The 16,545-nt window shown below is 44.8% G+C and overlaps 2 long non-coding RNA genes across 2 annotated transcripts; one reads left to right on the top strand and one right to left on the bottom strand.

The window, feature by feature from the left end:
- Positions 1 to 1,477: 1,477 nt before the first annotated feature.
- Positions 1,478 to 6,631, bottom strand: LOC125184235 (uncharacterized). The gene is made up of 3 exons (XR_007167919.2): positions 6,502 to 6,631; positions 5,216 to 5,454; positions 1,478 to 1,935 (listed from the first exon to the last, which is right to left on the bottom strand). It is a non-coding gene; the product is annotated as an uncharacterized lncRNA (long non-coding RNA).
- Positions 6,632 to 11,693: 5,062 nt separating this feature from the next.
- Positions 11,694 to 15,319, top strand: LOC125184236 (uncharacterized). The gene is made up of 4 exons (XR_007167920.2): positions 11,694 to 12,153; positions 13,355 to 13,463; positions 13,609 to 13,703; positions 14,114 to 15,319. It is a non-coding gene; the product is annotated as an uncharacterized lncRNA (long non-coding RNA).
- Positions 15,320 to 16,545: the final 1,226 nt, after the last annotated feature.

Genomic DNA, 16,545 nt, shown 5'->3' with positions numbered 1-16,545 from the left:
ACCCAACTCATGTCCAATTCAAGCCCAAGTAGGGTGGAGAGCTGCTCCCTTGTCCACTTTCCTCCCCAACATTTTTTTCTATAGAGAAGGCCTCACACGGATATCTGGGTAAAGGTTTAAGCTAGACCCAGTTCCAAAAATGAATTTAGTTTTCTTTTTCTCTAAGTACAGTCAGAGTCTGAGATGATGAAACACTGTGGGAATGTTATTGTGGGAACAATCTGTTATATCACTCCAAAAATTGCAGTTCCTGGCTTAATTAGCTCGTGTGGTTTGAGATATATAACACTGACCATTACAGAAAGCCTGATAATAAAGGGTAATGATACAGCAAAAACCTTTTAAATTAACACAACAAATGCCAAGCTAATGCAGAATCAGACTCGCTAGGATGCTGTGTCTCATTTTTAAGAAAATTCTCCCAGAGATGGGAGGTACTCAAGTCTGTCCTTTAATTTGCCCTACTTTGTCTGTTTCTTGCTCTTTCATATGCTAAATTCCACTCCTTTCCAGGAATATAGACAATTTTGCATATTCAAAACTTTTGGAAAAGTATCCAAATCTTTTGATATTTATCCAAGCCAGATCTAACACGGAAGTTTCCATGCAGTGATGAACCTAATAATCAATAGAGCTAAGTAATAATTAACAGCAATAATAAAAGTACATTGTAATAATAAAACTATAATAATGGAATAAAAATCCAAGGTTGATTTAGGGAAATGGAAAGAACGTTTAAAATCCAAATAAGAGATCACTGCTATGATGTTTTAGTTCGTAGCAGAAGCACTCTGTATCATTCTGGCTTAGAGGTATGGCTGTAGGTAGTATGAGGTATGGCTTCAAAAGGTACGTCAGTGTCATTGTAAGATGTGATTTTGGACCATAAAAAAGAAACATTTGACCTAAGTTTACATTGTTTAAAGCAGTTGCCATAACACTCCTTAAAGAGCAAGCCTGGTGCTTGCAAATGCAGGGGTGTGCTGCCGTGGATGTCATGGATGGTTGAGGACCTGGAAGAGCATGGGAGCAGGCTCAGACAGAGGATGGGGACCACCACATCTTAGCTTGAACCATCTGAGGAGTGGGAGCCACCAAGATGGCCTGGGCAGCACATCTTGCAGGACAAGGAAATCAGCCTCTGGATGTGGTCTTCACTGGATTTGGCTTTGTCTTCAGTGGTTGGTGCTGTGGCAAGAAGCCACATGGCTCACAGCAGAGCTCTGGGAGCCTGGCCCAACAAGGGGGCTTGGCTGGACACCCAGGACATCCAGGAGGATGGGGAGGCTATCTGTTGGGTACTGATGTGGAGCCCAGATCACATGCTTATTTATCACTAAGTGGCAGCGGGTGGTGTATTCGCTTGCCTCTTATACATTGTTTTGTTCCCCTACCTGACTTTGGCACTAGATGATTACCCCTCTGGGACAGAAGCAGTAGTGGGGAGCATGTACCCACAGCTCGGTCTGTGCCTCATTGCGTGTGTGTTCAAGCCACTAAAAGGGAGGGTTAGTGTTAAGATACTAGACTTTGCAGTGCCTAAATTACAATGGCTGAGGCTCAGACACCAGTTCCCTGCTGTTGACTTTGTTGTCAGGAGCTCGTAGGCCTGCAGACGGGTGGTAACAAACAGCTGGGAGGCAATAACAACATTTACTCAATGAATGTGAATGAGAGCCCTACTTTATTTAAAGTTGCTGTCTGCTGACATCAGTATAATGCCACAAGGCAGTGACTCCTGCAGAGGTTTCAGATCTGATCTGGGGAAGTGGAGCTTGCACAGGCACATCTTTCAGTCCACGCTGAGATATTGTTGGGGTTTAACCTCTGCTGGCAAGGGAGTACCTTACAGGCTCAGGGCCCTGAATCTCATCAGCTCTGTTCTTCAGTTTTTCTCTTCAGTATCTTGGGACCATGAGCTGGTCAAAATGTCAACTGGCAAAAATAAGGGCAAGATTTGGTTCATTAGTTAAAAGAAATCTGTGAAGGACTTTGTGATTTACCAGTGTTTTTAGTGCAGTGTGTAAGACTTGTTAGTTCAGTACTGCTCTCTGGCTACTTTCCCTGTTAATACTTTGACCTCCAAGAAGGCAATGGTGCAAAGGATTTTAAGCACAAGCTCAAATTTCAAGGCAATCCAAGGGAGCTAAGAAAATGCTTAAATGTTTCCACAAATGTGTGGTCTGGCATCATCCTACAGCCTCAATTTTATTGACATAGTGTGATGGGAGGCAGATTGTATTTGTTCTTATGCAGTGTGCATGAGAAAAAGCTTAATTTTGAAAATAGGACTGTTAGCAATGTGGATGTGGTCCCAGAGTTACCTGGAGATGGGAACTTACAAAGTGAATGCATTAAAAACAATTTCTGTGACAATCAATTGCCCTTCAGAGTAGAAAGCTTACTTAATTATTAAAAGACATGGTAGCTAGCAGTAGCAGAAAATAGATATACATGCATATAACATGGTCATGAGCCACATAATTTATATCTCTGATGTTTGGAAAGATTGGGGGTGTTCAGCTCGGAGACTTTGGACTGTCTACCTGCGATATTGGTGGAGTCTCTTCCTCAGTGCTGTGAAAGCCATTTCTTGGCTTTGGGCTAGGGATATACCTAGGGGTAGACCATAATCTCATGGGGACGGGATAAGGCTTCTGAACATGGAGAAAAAGCTGTGCTATTTTATACCCACTGTCACAGCTCACATGAAACCTTCATGCAGTGAGGCACTTTGGTTTTAGAGAGGCTTCTTTCCTTGCTACACCGACCCCTACCTCGTTCAGCACCCGTACTATAATACTGTAACCAGAGGAGCAGTTTCTGAGTAGGTTTAGTGCTCTGTGCATTCTGCCAGACAGCCAAATATTTTGTCTGGCTGCATGGTAAATAAAAAATCAGAAGTATACCAAGCAAAGAAAAGTGTGTGTGTCTCCAAAAGGATTATTTGTAAGTCTGTAACAGATCTTCATGTTGACTATTCTCTATAAATTTAAGATCATAAGTCCTGAAATACTAAAAGGTTCCAGTTTCCCCAATAACATGAGTCAGTTAAAATGATTCAATGAGTTTGTCTTCCTTTAGCCAGCTGCAAACTTCAAGAAGAAAACGATCAGAATTCCTCTGATCATGTAATGGAGTGGCTAAATACAGGTATACGTTTATTAATTTAGGAATCCATTTCTTGCATATTTTAAACCATTATTTCTGCAGATATCTGAAGTCTTTCTTGACATTTCTCCACTTTGTGCAACCACCTGAGCTGGGCTGGGGTGAAGTTGCCCTGCGTGTGTTTGTGCCGTGTTGGCAGAACTGTATGAAGTGTCCAAAGCAAGCACACTTCTTTTCTGGCTTGTGTTTCATTACCTTTCTGAGCTGACCTTCTGGAGGCGTCTGTTTAAGTGAACTGAAGCCAATGAAGCACAAGGCAGCAGGCTGAAATTCTTGGTTTAATTGAGCTGTCATGCCAAGTACATGGAAAGCCTGGTGACAATGACGGCGTGCTGTGCCGTGGTTTGGAGGGTTAGCTGTTTCACCAGCGTCAGGCACGCCGGGCCCAGATGAACTCAGTGAACTTGAGGTAGAGAGCCAACCCATATGTGAGCAATAGGATGCGGAGGTTTTGCTGCGCAGGATGCATCCAGCTGGCTGCCGCGTGCCCCATACATCTAACGCATCCCACAGCTGAGTGACTGCTCATACACAACTGAAGTGTGACTGTGTAGCAGTAATTTTCCCAGAAAAAAAAGTGGTACCTCCTACCCGAAACCGTGTGTGTGTGTGGGGAGCGGGGGTGGTAGGTTCCCATTAAAAGGGAGCGTGTATCACCCAAAGGCAGAGGCTTGGCAGACCTCCAGATGCCAAGACTCAGAAGTTACAAACCAAATTCAGCTAGAGCCCCAGGGGAACTCTTTTTGAGAAAACAGTGAACAATCAGACCCAAATCCCAAGAAGACTGTTATCCCCTCTGGATGCAAACCAAGGAAAATGTTCGCACCAGCTCTTCTGCATAAAACCAGGGTTTTGGTGTTATTCTACTGGCAGTGCACATGGTTGCCTGGGTGGAAAAGTAGATGAAGGAGCTCTGCATCTTTGTTCTCTCATGCAAGTTTTGTTTCCAGAACTGCTGTGGTAATACGAACATCTTAAAATCTCTGCAGAAACCAAGGAATATATAGGGAGAAATTAACCACAGCTGTGCCTAGTAAACAGTATTTAATAACATCTCTATAAGACTCCATGAACCGGGGTCTTTTTATAAGTGATGCTGCATCCACGTATGGGACTAATTTGGAGAAACATGTGGGACACATGTGACTGCCCAGCACTTGCGATAGACTTCGTAGATTTTATTATCTCCTGCATGTTCCTGACATCTACTTTTCTTCCCTTAAGCTTCTTATGCTTTTCATTGCATACACACGTACACCTTCCAAGACTGAAGTGCTATTTCAGCTGAAGTTAGCAGCAGTTTTGCCAATGACTTTCATGAGACTGAAATTTCATACCTGTTGTATAACTCTGTAGACTCTACCACTTTGATATATTGGAAAATGAGCAACATTTACCGTCTCTGAGAACTAAGGCTTCCACCTTTTCTAAGTATGGTCTAGAGTTAGCATGCAGGCTGTAATTAAAAAATAATAATAAAAAAAATAGCATGATGCACTGATCACCAAAGAAGCATTTGTTTATTTTGCCTACAGTGCAGATTGGCCATTTCAATATTGGTCTATCTATAATTACATTAATATAAATACATCTGGAGTGTCTGTGCATTATCCAGCTGAGGGCTACACTTGAGTCTTAGCAGAGCCAGAGGGATGAACCTAATTTGTTTAACACAGATCAGTCAGATTGCAACTGGCCTTGTAGTACAAAGGTGATGACCAGAGATGCCAAAAAGAGATAGCCACCTATAGAGGTGGATCAGATGGGACCTTTTGCATGGGGCTTTGTGGTGCACTGATGACATGTGTGCCTCAAGGGTGACCCACAGAAGAACAGTAGAAGAAAAGTGAGCCCATGACCTTTTGGTTCTTTTTGGACCTATGAACAGAGAAGTCCAAAAGGACTGCAGTTGGTCTTTCTCATCTCCATTTTATATTATATTAGAAATATGCAAATAATTAGACCCTGAGCTGGCTAGGTTTGCTGTTTCTTTGTTTTGTCTGGAGGCCTTCCTGGAGAAATTCTGGATTTAGAGCTTTCTCACCTTTCTGAAGCCCGTGGTGTGCCTGGGCAGGGCATGATGGTAGGGCATACTCCCATAAGCAGCAGTGTGCTTCTGGCCCCATGCATGGGTGGAACAAGTCAAGCCGGTAAAGCACAGCCCTGCCGGTGTGCCTGGCGTGGATGGAGGTCGGCTCTCTGACCGGTTTCATGTCCCTGATGGACATTGATGAGTCAACAAAGCTCTCGGCTGGACCTGGCCACAGTTGTTTCACTGCCCTCCTGCAAGGCATTTGGGTTACACAGGTAATGACAAAACCAAAAGAGGCAACAAATGAAATGCTCTGACTAAGAAATCCCTGCTCCTAACCATGATTACTTGCACTTCCCTACCTGTCTCCCCGTGACATATAATGTCAGTGCTCTCATGTCCACAACTCAAGGTTTATAATGAAAGCAAAAAAAAAAAAAAAAAGGAAACCTGCAAATATATATAAACCTTAAATATTGTAAATTATTATATTGTAAAATGGAAAAATAGGCAAAAGCATATTGCATCTCTTCTCTTCTTGCTTATTTAACAGTACTGGGGGAAAGAAGCTTTAACATACACTGGGACTATCCATGTTCTAGGCACCAATTCAGACCCCAATGGCACATTTTGGTCTGACACCAGTGGGGTCCCAGTTCTGCAGGAGAGGCTGTTTTTCTCACTCCTACCACCACCAGTGACACTGCTAACCCTTGCAGCACCATTGCCCTTGCTCACCCGCTGCTCATGGTCCCGATCCACTGCCCTTCCTTCAGTTCTGCTGCTACTGCAGTACTCCAGGACCAAGCAGGGCCTGGCACGGGTGAAGCCTCCCTGCTAGCAGTAACACAGCAAGGAGAGGCATGAAGGAAAGGAGTATTCTCAAGTGGAGTCAGCACATCCTTCTGGCTCAGCCTCCCACTGCACAGACCATTGCTGGAGGGTGGGATCGAGTGCTCAAACAGGGCAGAGGGGTCGGGCTGCTCCAGATACAGCCCGGAGAAGAAATCCCAAGGAGACCGCAGCCGCAGCCATCTCAGAAAGCGGCACGTGAAGTCAGGCAGCCTCACTGACCAGGAGCACTGCTCATTGCCACATGGAGCTGTTTTGGGGTCAGTTTTCACATAGTTTTCCCTATGGCAGTAGCAGCAAATGCTTTCTGAGCACTGAGGTGCTGCGGCCTTGGCTTCTGCCTCCTCCTCGGTGAAAACACTAATGTGCAACCTGCGGTCTACAGAGGAACAGGCAATTTTAGGTCAATACAGGGGAAAAACATGGCAGAGTCTAACTTTCCTTACCGTACTGCTCGTGTCTTCTGCAGTAGTGAAGGAAGAAAAAGCTCAGCACAGCACTGAAGCTGCTTTTGTCTCAGCGCAGCACTGGCTGCATCTGTTTGAAAGGCTCACATTGTATCACTGTGCTTTGTTATCAGGTTTCCCATGGTGGTCAGTGTTACATATCTTACATTGTTTGAGCTAATTAAGCCGGGGAATCAGGGAAAACACATTTCCGGTGGGGATTTATTGCCAAAAGATATTTCAGCTGAAGGGGGAAAAAAGGAAATCTCCCTTTACGTCCAGCATTCCAGAGCCGTTTCATAATATTCGGCATTCGTTTTAGTGGAAATAAGCTGACAACAATGTCAAGGAGTGTGAACTTGAGAAGTTTTGCTCTGTTCTGTGGAGTTTAAAAGTACTATAAAGAAAGTAGGGGACCTGTGTAGCTGCAAAAATACACGGTCTGCTTGGTTGGACACAGAGTTAGATATGTTTGTTAATAATCTATGTGCATGTGACCATGTTGCTTCCCAGGTGCTTTGTGCTGCTGCATTACTTGCACACACTTTGGGGTTTCTTTACAGGAGGAAAAAAAGTGGCAGGAAAAAAAGTGTTCAGTGGCATGCATTGAGGATGCTGGCAGAGACAGAGGGTTTGCAGTGGTCTGCATCCCACACAGCCATCCACACCAGCATGTGGGGGTGCTGACAGCACCCAGCTGCAGGTCGTGCTGCCCATGCCCACGTTGCACCACTGCTCCTAGCCTCCCAAGTGTGCTGTGGGGACATAGGGCAGGAGGCAGTCCCAACGCCTCGCCCAGCCGCTACCTGGCTGCTTTCCTAAAGCGAGTCAGTGTGAAGTTGAAAAGGTCTGCCTTCCCCTTCCTGCAAGCTCTTGGTGTCCCGTGCCAGCATTTCTGTCCTGGCCTGCTGAACTGTTGGATTGCTCACATACCCCTGCCTGGCGGTCACCAGCCCTCTCTGCCCAAAAGCTAGCTCTCCTTCCCCCAGAATGGCATTTTTGCACTACCTCTGCTACCAGCTTGTGATTTGCAAGGCTCCAACTCAAGATTTGAAGAGCATCTTTGCAAATACACGTATTTGTTTTTCACAGTATTGTCAAGGTCATGCCAAGCTGTCAGGAGATTTAAGCTCACAGGATGAACCCCACATTCATGCCTGGCCCATCAGTCCTGTATCACACTTACCAGGACCGTCAGCTGCCTCTCAAGTGCTGTCTGTGTGATAAAGCCTTGACTGCGACACGGTTGTCAGCCCAGCCAAAAAGGGAAACTTAGCTCTTACGTATGGGATGTAGTATATAGGCTCATTGCTGGGAAGTCATTCCCTGTGAATGCCCAGTCCCTGGAAATGTTCCAGGCCAGGCTGGATGGGGCTTTGGGCAACCTGGTGTAGTGGGAGGTGTCCCTGCCCATGGCAGGGGGGTTGGAACGAGGTCATCTTTAAGGCCTCTTCCAACCCAAACCATTGTGTAATTCTATGATTCTATAAAATCCTGTGTGTGAACAAGGCCTATTTTTCCTTCCAAATAACATTAATAATCACAGTAGATGGGATTGATGATGATGACGATGACAATGATGATGATGACAACAATAGTGATGACAATGACAATTTCTTCCTTTTCAGCAGTAGGTCTAAAAGGATGCTAACTTGCTGAAAGCAGTAAGGATGATTATCCTCTGTCTTCCAAGGGAAACCTGAGCAACTGGGGAGTGCTGTTGGCTATTGAAGATACCCAGTGTTTAGGTGAGAAGGTCCTGTTTTTAGCTTTGTGTAACTTCCATCAAGCTTTGGCTGTTCGGTGTGAAATTGTCTTTGTAGATGTCTTCTGAAGGATGGCTTGTTGTTTTCTTTTCATTGCTAGTTTCAGCTGAAACATTTCAGTTCTCTTAAACATAAGGAAGAAAAAAAAAAAAGGTTTTCACCCACGAAAAAAGAAAAGGCTGGCAACTTTATCTTTAGAAAGCATCGGCACTACTCCTTGTTTGAAGCAGGGACTGAAAGTCTGATGTCACTATGCTGTCAATGAAAACATACCCAATTTTTAGACATCTGGAAAGTTGCAGTTTGCACAAGCTCACCACAGATGAGCATGTTTTAACCAAACTTCCCTCATACTTGGCTTGTTGCGAGCATGCTACAGTGCAAACAGCCATTTCTATCAGTTAATCCTTTAGGTCCGGTGAGAAGAGTTTTGGATAGAAGAGTCCAGCTTTGTTGCTGACACATATAGGTGTCGGTGCGAAGCTGAATGATAACGTTTCACTCTTTCTGCATTACTATTATTATTATTTGAAAATAGGTAATGACATGCCAAAGCTGCTAAAAAGGTTGTGTTGAGACAGCAAAATCATACTGAAAGTCAAACAGAAAGAATTCCACAATTAAGGTTTCTTTGTAATGCTATGCCAGTCCCTTTGTGCAGGTTTTATTATTATGGTACATCTTTAATTAAATGATGGTGGTAATTTTTTTCCCTAAGTCCCCATCCTCATGTAGTGCACAGGATGATTCTGCTGTAAAAATTAATGAAGACTGTATTATGAAGAAAGCCCGCGGCGGTAGGGTCCTCACCCCAAGAGCTCCTGTAGCTGAAAGACATGTAGCACATATGGCAGCGGGTTACAAGAAGAGAGAGGATTACATGGTGCCTTAGGAATTTGACTACTGGATGGCATACCTCCTCCTGCCACTGCATCCACATGTGATGCTGACCAAGCCAGGTAAAGCAGGTTTTTCACTGGTGGATGCTAAATGCAGACCTGTCACTTCCAGTGCGCCTGCCTCAGCACCCAGAGCTTCCATCGAGGGAAACATTGCACTTGCAGACTTATAGGCTTGGCCAACAAAGCAGGCCAGAGCTCCCTGCTCATTTCCCCGTGTTTTCCTGAAAGTAAATGAACCGGGCTGAGGTGCAGAGTGGATCAATACCAAGCTCACATTCACATCAAGTACAAGTGTAACCAGTGTTTGTTGGCAGAAACCTGCCTTAGTGCATGCAGTAAACTCTGGGAGGGAAAGGGGTGCGGAGGAAGGTGGTGAGGAGCTGGCTGCAGTGCTTCTCTCTTCAGTTTAACTGCAAAAACAATCACATTGATAGGCCCTTCGAGTGAGCTGCTGAGCTGATGGAAAACAGGAGGCCGAGCCATCTGAAGGTGCTGCTGGAGATGGGGAGGAAGAAGAGTGAGACTTAAGCAGCACAAAGACTGTGAAGCCAAGCCCCTGATTAAAAAAAAAAAGAAAAACAAACACTGAGCTGGTCATCTTGTGTTAACTCCTTTCCACTGTGAAGAAAGGCAAGGGAAGGGCAAGCAGAAGGAGCGGAAAAGAACCAAATATTTTCTTTTATCCCACAGACGTTCAAGTGTTGAACTTGTTACAAATTTTAAGATGTGCAAAAAGGAGCTTCTAACGTTCTTGGACTGTTTCTCCCTTTGCTCTCTAGTCCCCACTCATACTGAAGGTCTTTATCACCTCTCCTGGCCCAGCAACCTGAGTGCTGAGAGCAGAGCAGCCCCCTGGGCTGTCAGCAGATGAGGAGCAGCAGCGCTGTGTTTTCCTCAGGCCATGGTTTGAGATGAAGATGCTGCAGCCCTCCTAAAGGCTGCAACTGCCATGGCAAACGTGACCTGCTCCATTACTGAATTGTGCGGTGCTGTTTTTGCTTTTATGCTTAATATTGGTAATTATGCAATTTCTAGACAACTTCCCTGTCATAACCAGGGCAGCAATGCTGACAAAACAGGCTTTAAATAAGCACTTGTCAAAGTAACAGCTATTTTTGTTTGCCCTATTTAGCATTGTGTTTAAGGTCTACAGTGGAAATCTCAGGCAATTTTAAATACCTAGTGCAGTTATTTTATCATCATCGCACTATTCATAATCCCTGAAGCCTGGAAAATCGAAATGTTTTAGCAGAACCTTTTGGTGGTTCCTGTCTGTACATAAAGGCCATAGGTTTTTCAAGACCTGCTTGAGAACCAGGAAGAACAGACAGGCTTTCGGGTTCCTCAGCCCTTCTCTGGCCTGCAAGAAATATCAGATGGAAGAGATCCAATACCCTGCTTTTTGCCATCTCTGAGGCCTCTGGAGAGTTCTCCAAGGAAAATGAAAGAACAAAAACACAAATGCAAGACTTAGTAGTCCTGCTGCTCCTCAGGTAAGAACCAAACAGAAAGCAATCTCAAAACCTCGCTGTTTGAAAGGGAGACAAGGAAACCTTTTTCCCTTCCTTCATGTGTCCTTTATAAGGCAATGGTCTCCAGGCTTCCTGGGTGCTGGTCTGCCTTATGTGCCCAGTGCCAGGAGCAGGGATCTCAGGTAGAGCTTCAGCACGTGGTGAGAGAAATCCCTCACACTTTGGTTTCTTACCCAATGAAGGGACAACTCCAAGGCCTTACTTGGCCATACAGCGAGGTAGGGATGTGCACAAGACAAAATACTCTTAAGGAAAGGGAGGTCAGACTGCCAATGACACGAGTATGACGGTCACTGAGGAGTGCTTCCTTTAGGAAACAGAAATACCAGCCAAGCACAAAAGGCTTGCACAGTAACACACAGGAGAAGTTGCGTACTGGTTTATTTAGGTTAATTTTTTTACTTTTATTTTTTCCTGTCTCCAGACTATGGACTTCCTAGCCTGTCTGTTCCCTGGACATTAGTGATTTTTCTTCCAGAGAGTTTCTGGACCTCTGCTAGGACAGTAGCTTTATAGAGTTAGCTTTAAATAGTCCAGGGGAGAAGGGTAAGGGTGCAGGAGGATCCTTGCTACCTTTATGCAGAGAACAACTGCATTTGGGGGTCCTGTGTTTTAAGCAACACCCATGCCTTCCCCTCCTTCTCATTTCTACCAGCGGATACTAGGGAGACAGCCAAAGCAAACATAAGACATGGGAAATGATCTGTAAATCCAAAACAAAAGAGGTTTTCTTTTATCAGCTGTTTCCTGTTGTCAAAGAATAAATTATTGCTTTAACTGGGGGCGTTTTTTTTTTTTTAAGTTCAGTGTGCATAAAAATGTGGTAAGTTACTGACATTTTAAACAGAATTGATTTTTATTCCCTATATTAAAATAATCCTGGTAGTAAAATAATATCATCTATGTCTATTTGTCCCCACTGCATTCCCTCTCTAAAATAGATAAGTCAGTAGCTTAGCAGGTTAGGCAAAAAAAAAAAAAAAAAAAAAAGCTTTAAATTATTGTAAAGCAACGGCACCTGTCTCATTGCACCGAGGCTGTCCTGCTTTGCTGCTGGCAGTGTGCAGAGGAGCTGGCGCAGACGCAGGGTGACCCCACGTTCCCCAGATCCCCAGCCGCTCTGCTGCAGCCTCTATCTCTTGACTCCTCAGTGAGCTCCTGCAGCACCAGTCACCCACAGCTCCAGAGGGTGAGCTAAGAAGCCAAAAATAGCCTCTTTTCTGATAATGCAGGGCTCGTGAAGGCAACGCTCTGGCATCCCAGATAAGATGTGCACGGCCTCCTCTGGCTACATTTTCAGCATCCCGGAACTTTCTCTGCCAGGAGGAAGGGCTCTGCAGCGCTTGTCCTTATATGCTGGTGCTGCTGTGAGTGCCTTGCTTGGAGACGTTATCAGAGGGATCAGGCAGATATGGTGAAACCTGGTCACCAGGACAAGACCTCTGGAGCAGGGTGGGTTTGTTTTGTTCATTGCGGCGCTGGTAGGAGTGAGGGCTCCTTTGCACTGGAGCTGAACCCAGCTGCTGGCAGTAGGTCATCCTGAGCAGGTCCTGGCCTTTGGAGCACTTGCAGGGGTGTTGGCAGAGTGCCATGCTCACCTCTGGCACCTGTACTTATGATTATGTGACTGTGATGCTCGGGTACGGGCACCCTGTCCAGCACCACTGGCTGGGCAGAGGCACTTCTCCGAGCCTGCTGGCTCATTTCCTGGTGAGAAGTGGTGCAGTCTGGCTACGTGAGCATGTAATAAGCATATTCCAGAGCAGGGAAAACAGCGGGCAACCAGGGGTATGCATCGCCTTCCTCCAGTAATCAGGTCAGTCCTGAACCCTGGGATTATGTGCTCTGCCTCCAGAAAGAGTGTTAATTAGAAAACGCTCCAGAAAGCAGAATTTCCTGCTTCTCTGGCACCTCCTCCTCTTGCCATGGGAGCCTCCGTGCTCCACCTGGCATGCCAGGAGCGGACACTAGCATGGCGTGTCCTCGTGGGACTGCACAACTGGCTGTGCCTTCACAGGGAAAAAAATGGGAGATGTGTTATGGTGCCTTCTGGTGAAACCCGCCACAGCCATCCTATGTGTGCTGCTTTGGCTCATCTCCCTCGGTTCGGAAACTACCGTGGATCATGCTGCAGTTAAAAGCTGCTGAATATTTTGGACAAGATGACAGTGTTTTAATATATGTTGACACTTTTTCTTTTTTTTTAGCGAAGGGATTTAGCATACATTTGCATGCATGATTTTAGATTCTTGTGTAAATAAGGCATAGATATGAGCTGATAGCCATGTTCTAGGATAAAACATGACTGGAAACACTGGTTGCTTTAAGATTTGATAGTCATCTAGTCTGGCGAGCGTAAGTTAGGACATAGTCAAACAGCCTAAAAATCAACCTGTGACAGCTCTACCTTGAACAGTCTCTTTTGGAGCATTTACAAGGAAGTAAGCTACTTATGTGGAGCAACAAACTCTTCATCATGAAAAAAATGTATCCAAATCTGATTGGAGGTGGGCATCAAACGCTGTGTGCTTGCTAGATCGTTGGGGGATGGAATAATGATTTGTGTGGCTCCAGTGTCATTAAATAAGCAGAGCTAGGGTCATTAAGGTAAATTTTGCTTCTCCTGAGTCTTCCCCACATATTTTTGTCTTAGGAGGGCTCCCATTTCTTTCTACTTGGATCAGCCCATGACCACCCCTACCTCATGTCTTTTGGCTCGGTGGTTGTGCTGTGATGCTGTTTGGAAGTCATCAGTGTCACAGGTGCGGTGAACTTTTGTCTCTCGAGGCCTTCTTGGTCAGGACTCCTTCACCTAACCTTCAAACAGAAGTTAGAAACCCAAAAGCTCTGCTGGGTCTGGGCCTGTTGGGGGTGTATCATGGATTATTTTGTCTTTGCTTCTCATAGATTTTCATTTCTTTGGAAATGGGATCTTCTTAAATCCCACGTGTGCTGTGCTCGGTAGGAAAAGGTGTTGTAGATGCTGCCTCCATTGGGAACAGGTAAGGAAGGGCTCTGCCGTTCCCCTTCACCTCCTTTCTGTTGCCTTCATCTGACCAGAAATATGAACTGGAGTCCCCACCTCTTCAAGAAAATCACCATTATTTCTTCTAACACAAATCCAATTATCCTGATTCCCATGACTCACACAGGCCCACCAACCTGCAGCCAGATGTATATGCAAGAAAGCTCTTCATAGGTATTGCGCATCAAAGACCATCAAGAAGAGGAGCTTTTATAAGATCAAATAAAGAAGAAAAGTTTTTCCCTTCCTTCCCTAACTCAGCCATGACACTTTCTTTCTTCTCCTGCCTGTGTCTGAAATCCCCATGTCTTATTTTTAAGTGAAGAGGGAGCCTCTTGTAAAACATTTATAAACTTTGTGAATACTATCTTCAGCTTTTTTTTCCAGGACACACATCGTCAAATGTGTTGACCCATATAGAACATCTCAGGGAGCAGAAAGCTGAAGGTGGGACTGTCTTGACTTGAGATATTAGACACATTGTTCATATTTATCACTGTACAGCACAGAGAAGAAATGCCAAGTAACAATTCTTATTATTTTTTTTTAATAAGAGAATGTCTAGACTCTATTCTTTCTAGTCTTGAGTCTAATAATATAACATCAGCTGCTTCTTCTTGGCAGTTAAATCCTCCCCTGAAAAACATTTTTATAGTTCTGTAACCTCTTAAAAAACAGTGGGACAGACAAGTTATCAAACAAGCCTGAGTGCTGTGGTTTTAACTGGGGATCCTTTCAGCTAGATGAAAATGCACCAGGATTTGTGGTTCTCCTGCCTGGATCAGTCCTACATGGAAGGAGCAAGACACCAGGGAAACAATGTGCCCAGGATGGAGCAGACTGGGTGGGAGAGCTTGGGAAACTTGCAAGAATGTGAAGTAAGAGCTAGAGTCTTTCTCATTCCCTTCTTAAGCCACGTTTTCTTTTCAAAAGCTGTACTATGTTTTCTCAACTGGGTGTTTAGAGTCTGTTTTGAAACTATTATGATCATTCTCACGAAGCACTTTATTTCCCATTTAATACTGTGTAGCAATAGTGATTGAGAATTCATGTCTCCCAGGCATGGGGTAAATGAGTGCAAATAAAATATCTCACCACCGCTGTTCAAAGATGTGGCCTTTTATTTATTTTCACAACGGTAGAGTGTTACACTATTTTTTAGAGTGTTGAGTGTCTTCTTTTTCCAAGGTTTCTCCATGCAAAATTCGGGAAGGTTTTTGGAGCAGGGCTAGGATCTGCCCTAACTCTGCAGTGGACTGGTGGATCTGCTACCACAAACTACTTCCACTTAGCCCAAGTATGTGTGCATTTAAAGTATCAATCTCAAGACCCTGCTCTGGGTGAGGTCAGTGTGGCAAATTAACAGGTTCTCCTTGTGTGTTAAGTACTAATCAGGAAGAAAATAAACATTTCAGGCCTTCTTGGGTATAAAATGCAAAAATTGATATACCAGGGAAAACCCTGAGGGCTCAGTTCTGGAGTTGCAGTGCTGAGCAACTTGGGACACCTTGCAAGTTTGCTGGAATTTTCTTCCTGTCAGGCTGGCTGAGTGCAAGGTACAAGGGAAGGCATCCTGAATGCTTGGTCCAAACAGCCGGCATTACATGGTACCCAGGTGTGCAGCCTGGCTGGTCCTGACCCTGCAGCAGCTTTGTGCTGCGCACCCACACCCCAATCCTCCTGGGAGCATCATCCTCAGCAGCTCTCCCACCCTCCTGGGAGTCAGGGACTGAGGCTCTCTCCCAGAAAATATCTTTAAGTTTCCTCCTCTTCTTCAGATTGGATCCTTTAAGCCTAATCCACCTCCACAGAAGGTAGCTGGTGAAAGCAGAGGGAAAAAAAAAAAAAAAAAAAAAAAGATGATCTGCTAGCTCTTGGTCAAAAAAAAGTATTCGGTAAGAGCTCCCCAAAATCCTCCAAGGGGGAGGGGAACTGGGAACTTAAAACACAGTCAGCTCACCTAGTGCCTTCTACATGCCATCTTGATGGCATTGGAAGAGGGTGCTTTTAGATGGAAGCTCCTTTCAGCATGGAGAAGACAGGACTGGAGGGGTGAAGCCTTTTCTTTCCAGAAATGGCTGAATTTTGCCAGAGTTTGTATTGCCTCTCTCTCAGTCCCATGCTGTGGCTTTTTATTTTTAGTCTGGATGTTGGCTATTGGCAATCATGATTGCAGTCTCTCAGAGCACTGCTTCGAGTGACATTCATCTGGAGAATGTTGAAACATAGGGGAAATAATTATAAGCAGCAGCTGCAAGACATTTTTCACCCCAAAGGACACAGAAAAACCAGCACAACTTTGAACCATGAGAGTTCAGCTGAGGATAGGAGCCAACCCCTTCATCAAGCTAGCACAAATCCCACAGGCAGACAGCTCTGTGCAATGTGGAGATTTCTGACCAAATAGAGTTAGTCTTGGTCTACTAACTGAAGAGTGGATTTGGACTGAGATCAGCTCCCTGCTCCTGACATTGGCTTGGTTTTCTCTATGGGGCTGGAGTAGCACCATGGTCTCTCAAAGCCATGGTGGCTCTCCTAATCCCATAGCCTGGATCCAGCACAGGTAGGAGCAACCCCTAGGAGCAGCCCCCATTTTTTTTTTTTTTTTTTCCATTTAAGGATGCATACAGCTAACTAGCTAGTCACCTATCTGTCCGTCCATCCCAGGCTATTATTTTTCACAGAGAGCCAGACATACGTATTTACACACATGCATACATCAGCATTTTTGGTAACCTAATATTTATAGGATGCAAGACTCCTCCCAAAGCTAAATCTGACATAATAAACATCCTTACATTCAGAAATATTCATGGTAT

Source organism: Anser cygnoides, chromosome 2 (assembly GCF_040182565.1).
Source record: "Anser cygnoides isolate HZ-2024a breed goose chromosome 2, Taihu_goose_T2T_genome, whole genome shotgun sequence".
Classification (NCBI taxonomy): Eukaryota; Metazoa; Chordata; class Aves; order Anseriformes; family Anatidae; genus Anser; species Anser cygnoides.
This window is presented reverse-complemented; position numbering and strand designations above follow the sequence as displayed.